This window comes from Rana temporaria, chromosome 5, assembly GCF_905171775.1.
Source record: "Rana temporaria chromosome 5, aRanTem1.1, whole genome shotgun sequence".
Classification (NCBI taxonomy): Eukaryota; Metazoa; Chordata; class Amphibia; order Anura; family Ranidae; genus Rana; species Rana temporaria.
The window spans coordinates 296,688,339-296,695,249 of record NC_053493.1 but is presented as its reverse complement, the minus strand read 5'-3'; positions in this window follow the sequence as shown (position 1 = coordinate 296,695,249).

Here is a 6,911-nt window from a genome sequence, read left to right as displayed (position 1 = left end):
TCATTAAAGTATAATTAAACCCAGACTATGAACAACTCTCATTACATGCAATATAACAGTGTGTGTATAGTCACAAAGCCACTAAATCATTTGTTTTGTGTAGAGTGAACTATACCTGGTTGATCCTGCCTTTAGTTGTCCCTCCCGTCTTCTCTGTGTCCTCACTGCAGCCAGAGAGTTTGTTGACCAGCTGATGTCATCTACTGAGTATGCGCCAGTTTCAGTTTCCTTCAAAGCTCTTCATTTCCTCCCTTATCTTATCTGTGCAGCCCAAATGACTATACAGTCACACATGTGGATGTAGACTCATTGGTATAGGACACTCCCCCTCCTTGCTCCTCCATGTCCTCTTATTGCTAAACACTATGGGGCAGGATATAGTTTGCGGATTAATTACATTCACTAAAAAAAAACGCACAAAAAAAGCTTTGTTTTAGGATAAATCAGTATAAGGGCTCTTTCACATGGGTGGACCATATGTCCGCTTTTTCATCCATCCGTGTACAGAAGAAAAAGGGACATACATTGATCCCTATGAGATAGCGGGTGTCAGCGGATGACCCGATCTCACCCGGTTCCGCAATCCTCCGATTCTGCCGATTAGAAGAAAACCCTATTTTTCTATCCGTCTGCGGATCGGATGAATACAGACACACGGTCGATGTTCATCCGATCCCCCCATAGTGGAGAGCAGAGATCTGACAGGGCTGTCATCCGCCGGCTCAGCGGAGCGATCCCCGCTGAGCAAGCGGAGGTTCATGGGGCGGATCATCACAGATCCGTCCCGTGTGAAAGAGGCCTTAAATATATATAATGTAATTTCTAATACCTAAGAAAATATGGCATGATATACAGGATCTCACAAAAGTGAGTACACCCCTCACATTTTTGTAAATATTTTATTATATCTTTTATTTATGTGACAACACTGAAGAAATTACACTTTGCTACAATGTAAAGTAGTGAGTGTACAGCTTGTATAGCAGTGTAACTTTGCTGTCCCCTCAAACTAACAACACACAGCTATTAATGTCTAAACCGCTGGCAACAAAAGTGAGTACACCCCTAAGTAAAAATGTCCAAATTGGGCCCAATTAGTGATTTTTTCCTTCCCGGTGTCATTCATTAGTGGTACAAGGTCTCAGGTGTGAATGGGGAGCAGGTGTGTTACATTTGGTGTTATCGCTCTCAATCTCTCATACTGCTCGATATACGCTTATTTGATTTTATTTACGGACATTACATATCGGCCTAAAATGAGGAAAAAAAATTGTTGCAGAAAAAAATCAAAATTGGATATTATAGCAAAAAGTAAAAAAAATAAATTTGTTTTTTTCCAAAACTGGTGCTCTTTTTTTAGTTTAGAGCGCAAAAACACAGAGGTGATCAAATACCACAAAAGAAAGTCCTATTTGTGGGGGGAAAAAAGATCAAAATTGTATTTGGGTACAGTGTTGCTGCTGTTGCATGACCACGCAATTGTCATTCAAGATGTTACAGCTGAAAATTGGCCTGGGCAGGAAGGGGGAGAAAATGCCCGGTATTGAAGTGGTTAAAGTCCACCAAATTCTCTATATTTTCTGTATTCCGTTCCTATTTTTTTGTAAAAAAAAAAAATCCCAATAAGCGTATATTGATTGGTTTGCACAAAAGTTAAAGAGTGTCTACAAAATAGGGGATAGATTTAGGGACTTTTTTTTTTTATTATTGTTTTTACTAGTAATGGTAGACATTGCGGTGGACAAAACTGACACTAAGTGACACTATTTTGGGTCAAGTGACTTCAATACAGTGATCAGTGCTATAAAAATGCACTGATTACTGTATAAGTTACACTAGCAGGGAAGGGGTTAACACCAGGAGCGATCAAAGGACTAAATGTTCCCTAGGGAGGTGCTTACCAACTGTGTGGGGCAGCATTACACTGAAGGAAAAGGGAGATCCGCGATTCAGCTTAGCCTAATCAGAGCCCTCTTTCCCTTCCTAACAGATTTGCCTATTAGCGATCGGTGGATCGCGGCTCCCGATGTGTCCAATCACAGTGGGAGCACACCCCCTAAACCGCATGCACAAAACCCTGTACAGGTACCCGATTTTGCGCACCTACAGCTGCCCTGACGCAGTCAATGTAGGTAGGGTGGTCCGGAAGCAGTTAAAGCCTCCCTCTTTTCCTTCACACATATGCATTACACAGGGCCGGTGCCACCACAAGGCAGCCACCTTAGGGCGCCAGGCTAAGGGGGGGGTAGGGTAGAAAATGCACAGGTGTAAACCTCTTTGTGCACCATTCGTCCCCTCTATGCCTGGCTTTGTTTACATTGGCTGTTGCCCTCCCTCTCCCCCGAGTGTTTTGCCCTCTCTTTCCTCCAGCGCTGTCCGAGTCTCTCACTGTTTGAGCACCGGGCTCCCTGCATTATCAGAATGCTCTAATCCATCCCCAGCCTGCTGTGCAGCATGAGCAGGAGACGTGAGAGCCTGACATGCGGCATGATTAGAGAACCACGGCCGCAGGAAGGGTGCAGCAGGCAACCCTAAATGGAAGTTCTGGCTTGCCCCGATATCACCTCCCTCCACCTCCTCCCAGACCCTCAGGGATCTGTAGCAGAACAGGCAGCATGTCAAGCATAATTCTACAGCAGTAGAGCAGGGGGGGCACACTGGAGAACTGTTGTGCAGGTGGGGGAGCACAGTGGGGAACTGACATTCAGGGAGGGGCACAGTGAGAAACTAATGTTCAGTGGGAGACACAAAGGGCAAAGGGGGCACAGCGGATAAATGAGGTGCATGGGGGGAGCACAGTGGATAAATGATGTGCATGGGGGAGCACAGTGGATAAATGATGTGCATGGGGGGGCACAGTGGATAAATGATGTGCATGGGGGGGCACAGTGGATAAATGATGTGCATGGGGGGGCACAGTGGATAAATGATGTGCATGGGGGGGGGCACAGCGGATAAATGAGGTGCATGGGGGGGGGGCACAGCGGATAAATGAGGTGCATGGGAGGAGGGGGAGCACAGTGGATAAATGAGGTGCATGGGGGGGCACAGTGGATAAATGAGGTGCATGGGGGGGGCACAGTGGATAAATGAGGTGCATGGGGGGGGCACAGTGGATAAATGAGGTGTATGGGGGGGGCACAGTGGATAAATGAGGTGCATGGGGGGAGCACAGTGTGGAACAGGCTTTAAGGTGGTACAGTGGGGGGCGGCACAGTGAAGAGCAGGTCTGTATATGTAGGAGGTACAGTGGGGAAAAGGTGTGCAAGGTGGGAGTAAGGGCCCTTTCACACGGAGCAGATCAGTAATGATCCGCTCCGTGTGTCCGCAAAGCTCAGTGGGGATCCTCCTTAAAATACTCGCTGAGCTGGCAGCTGACAGGGCGGTCCCCGCACACTGTGCAGGGACCGCCCTGTGTTTCCTCCGCTCTGCCCTATGGGGGATCGGATGAACAAGGACCGTGTGTCCGTGTTCATCCGATCCGGCAGACGGAAGAAAAATAGGATTTCTTCCGTCTGCAAATGCGGATCTTTGCGGAGGCGGACAAATTACGGGTGTCAGCGGATGTTCATCCGCTGACACCCGTAATCACATAGGGACCCATGTATGTCCCATTTTCATCCGCAAACGGACGGATGAAAATGCGGACACGCGGTCCGTACGTGTGAAAGGGCCCTTACAGTTGGGATTGGAACAGGTGTTAAAGCGGTTGTAAACCGCATATATAATTTTTTTTTTTTTTTTACCTGCAAGGCAAAATGCATAATCAGCTAGTATGCACCGCATAATAGCTGATTATGAAATACTTACCTAAAAACGAGGTGAACAACACTTACCTGGTTCACGCCGAGCGAGATGTCATCTTGCTCCGGCGTGTCTTCCGGGTATCGCCGCTCCAGCGCTGTGATTGGCTGGAGCGGCGCCGCTCCAGCGCTGTGATTGGCTGGAGCGGCGATGACGTCACTCCCGCGCATGCGCGCGGGAGATTTAAAAATCGGCAAGGTCCGGCGGCTGCCGGATCTTCCGCCGTGGATCCCCCCTGCGCATGCGCCGCCCGCATTGCGAGGGGAATATCTCCTAAACCGTACAGGTTTAGGAGATATTCTTTTTACCTACAGGTAAGCCTTGTTATAGGATAAATAAATGAAAAAGATGAGTTTGGGGGATGGGAATTAGTTTAAGAAAAAACCGGAGGATTTAGATAAGAGGGTTACTATTAGTAGCAGTGATTGACCATGAGACTTAATTAGAAATATATCAAAAATATGAAATTTATTTAACACAGTTCATAAGGCTATAAAGGATTTTTAATAGTGTTATTATCAGATATAAGATCTAATAGATATTTAAAGTTCCTGAACACATGTAACGAGACTGACAAGACTAACAATGACTACAATTAAAGACGCCCGACTGCGCGTGCTAGAAGTTCACACAACAATGACATGCATCATCTATTAGTAGCAATTTTAAAATAGTCCTGGCATGAGTCGTGGGGACTATGTAGTAAGTAATCATACGTGGGAATCCATAACGGTCTCACCACATTAATGATATTTGAAATGTCAAAATAGATGCAGTATATGGTGGGTGAACCTATGATTAAGGAGAAAAGGAGAGAAAGGGAAATGTGTAGTGTGTCTTATGTCTGTCAATACCCAGAATAAAGTAAATATATAATGCAATATTGTTTACAAATATAGTGGGAGTCCGAACAACATACTAGGCAAAAAGTGTGTGATGTGATACTAAATAACTTTTCAAAGTTCCAGCTAAATTAGTATCCTCTAGAGCAAGTTGGACAATGATACTTTGTTGGTAAGGTTGAATACTCAGTATCAATATTGGCTTGATCAAGCAAAATGATTTATGCATGTATATATTGCTGAGAATGTCCAGTTAGGTTTCCATTTGTGAATCAATTTCTGGTAGTGCAATAATAATGTTGGTATTTTTTAAAAACGACAGGCAAAAAATCAGGCATCATTGGGAACTGCTGTTCATCACGTATATTGAAGTGTCAGTATAATTTATGCTGCTTGCAATTAATTACCCATTCGTTACCTTGGTATAGATGTAGTTTGGTCTTTGATCATCCGATCTTATATAGGTAAAATTACCGACCTTTATTTGTTGTTCATCTAGTTAGTAACGATATCCATGGTTGTGTTATAGCAAGTTTTCCAGCAGAATTCAAATGGTCCAAATGGTCATTGCTGACCTTGATGCACTGATTGTATTAATTTCCCGGAATGTTGTTTTCCTTTCAGTGTTTTGTTGAGGAGGCCGCTCTATTGGCACTAGATTGCATCTGTGCCTTGGAACAAACTTACAAGTAGTTTGTCTGTCATGGGCCGTCTCTTCCGTTCGACGGCTTGTAAGTTGTTCTATCAAGAGAGCCGTTCTCTCCTTCTCCCGTCAGTCGGCTGAACGCCGGTATAGGCGTAGCGGGCGTCTAGCTGTGACGTCGACGCGTTTCGCCGTGCTTAGTGGCGTAGCTTCTTCCTGGACGTGTGTCCGTGTTCATCCGATCCGGCAGACGGAAGAAAAATAGGATTTCTTCCGTCTGCAAATGCGGATCTTTGCGGAGGCGGACAAATTACGGGTGTCAGCGGATGTTCATCCGCTGACACCCGTAATCACATAGGGACCCATGTATGTCCCATTTTCATCCGCAAACGGACGGATGAAAATGCGGACACGCGGTCCGTACGTGTGAAAGGGCCCTTACAGTTGGGATTGGAACAGGTGTTAAAGCGGTTGTAAACCGCATATATAATTTTTTTTTTTTTTTTACCTGCAAGGCAAAATGCATAATCAGCTAGTATGCACCGCATAATAGCTGATTATGAAATACTTACCTAAAAACGAGGTGAACAACACTTACCTGGTTCACGCCGAGCGAGATGTCATCTTGCTCCGGCGTGTCTTCCGGGTATCGCCGCTCCAGCGCTGTGATTGGCTGGAGCGGCGCCGCTCCAGCGCTGTGATTGGCTGGAGCGGCGATGACGTCACTCCCGCGCATGCGCGCGGGAGATTTAAAAATCAGCAAGGTCCGGCGGCTGCCGGATCTTCCGCCGTGGATCCCCCCTGCGCATGCGCCGCCCGCATTGCGAGGGGAATATCTCCTAAACCGTACAGGTTTAGGAGATATTCTTTTTACCTACAGGTAAGCCTTGTTATAGGCTTACCTGTAGGTAAAAGTGCAAATTTAAGGTTTACAACCGCTTTAAGGGTAGTATACAGTGGGGGGGCACAGGCATGTAGGGGATACAGTGGGGAATAGGTGTGTGTGGGAGGGGTGGAACAGGTATGTAGGAGGTACAGAGGAGTGAAGGTGCGAGAATTGGGGTGATCTGAGGTGTGAAAGTTGCGGGAATTGGGGTGATCTGAGGTGTGAAAGTTGCGGGAATTGGGGTGATCTGAGGTGTGAAAGTTGCGGGAATTGGGGTGATCTGAGGTGTGAAAGTTGCGGGAATTGGGGTGATCTGAGGTGTGAAGGTTGCGGGAATTGGGGTGATCTGAGGTGTGAAAGTTGCGGGAATTGGGGTGATCTGAGGTGTGAAGGTTGCGGGAATTGGGGTGATCTGAGGTGTGAAAGTTGCGGGAATTGGGGTGATCTGAGGTGTGAAAGTTGCGGGAATTGGGGTGATCTGAGGTGTGAAAGTTGCAGGAATTGGGGTGATCTCTCTCACACACACTCCTCCATCATATCTCTCTCTCACACTCACACACAGACACACACACACTCACTCACTCCTCCATCATAAAATACACAAACACTCCTCCATCATCATATCACACACTCCTCCATCATGTCTCTCTCTCACACACACTCCTCCACCATATAACACACACATATACATACATATATATATATATATATATATATATATATATATATATATATA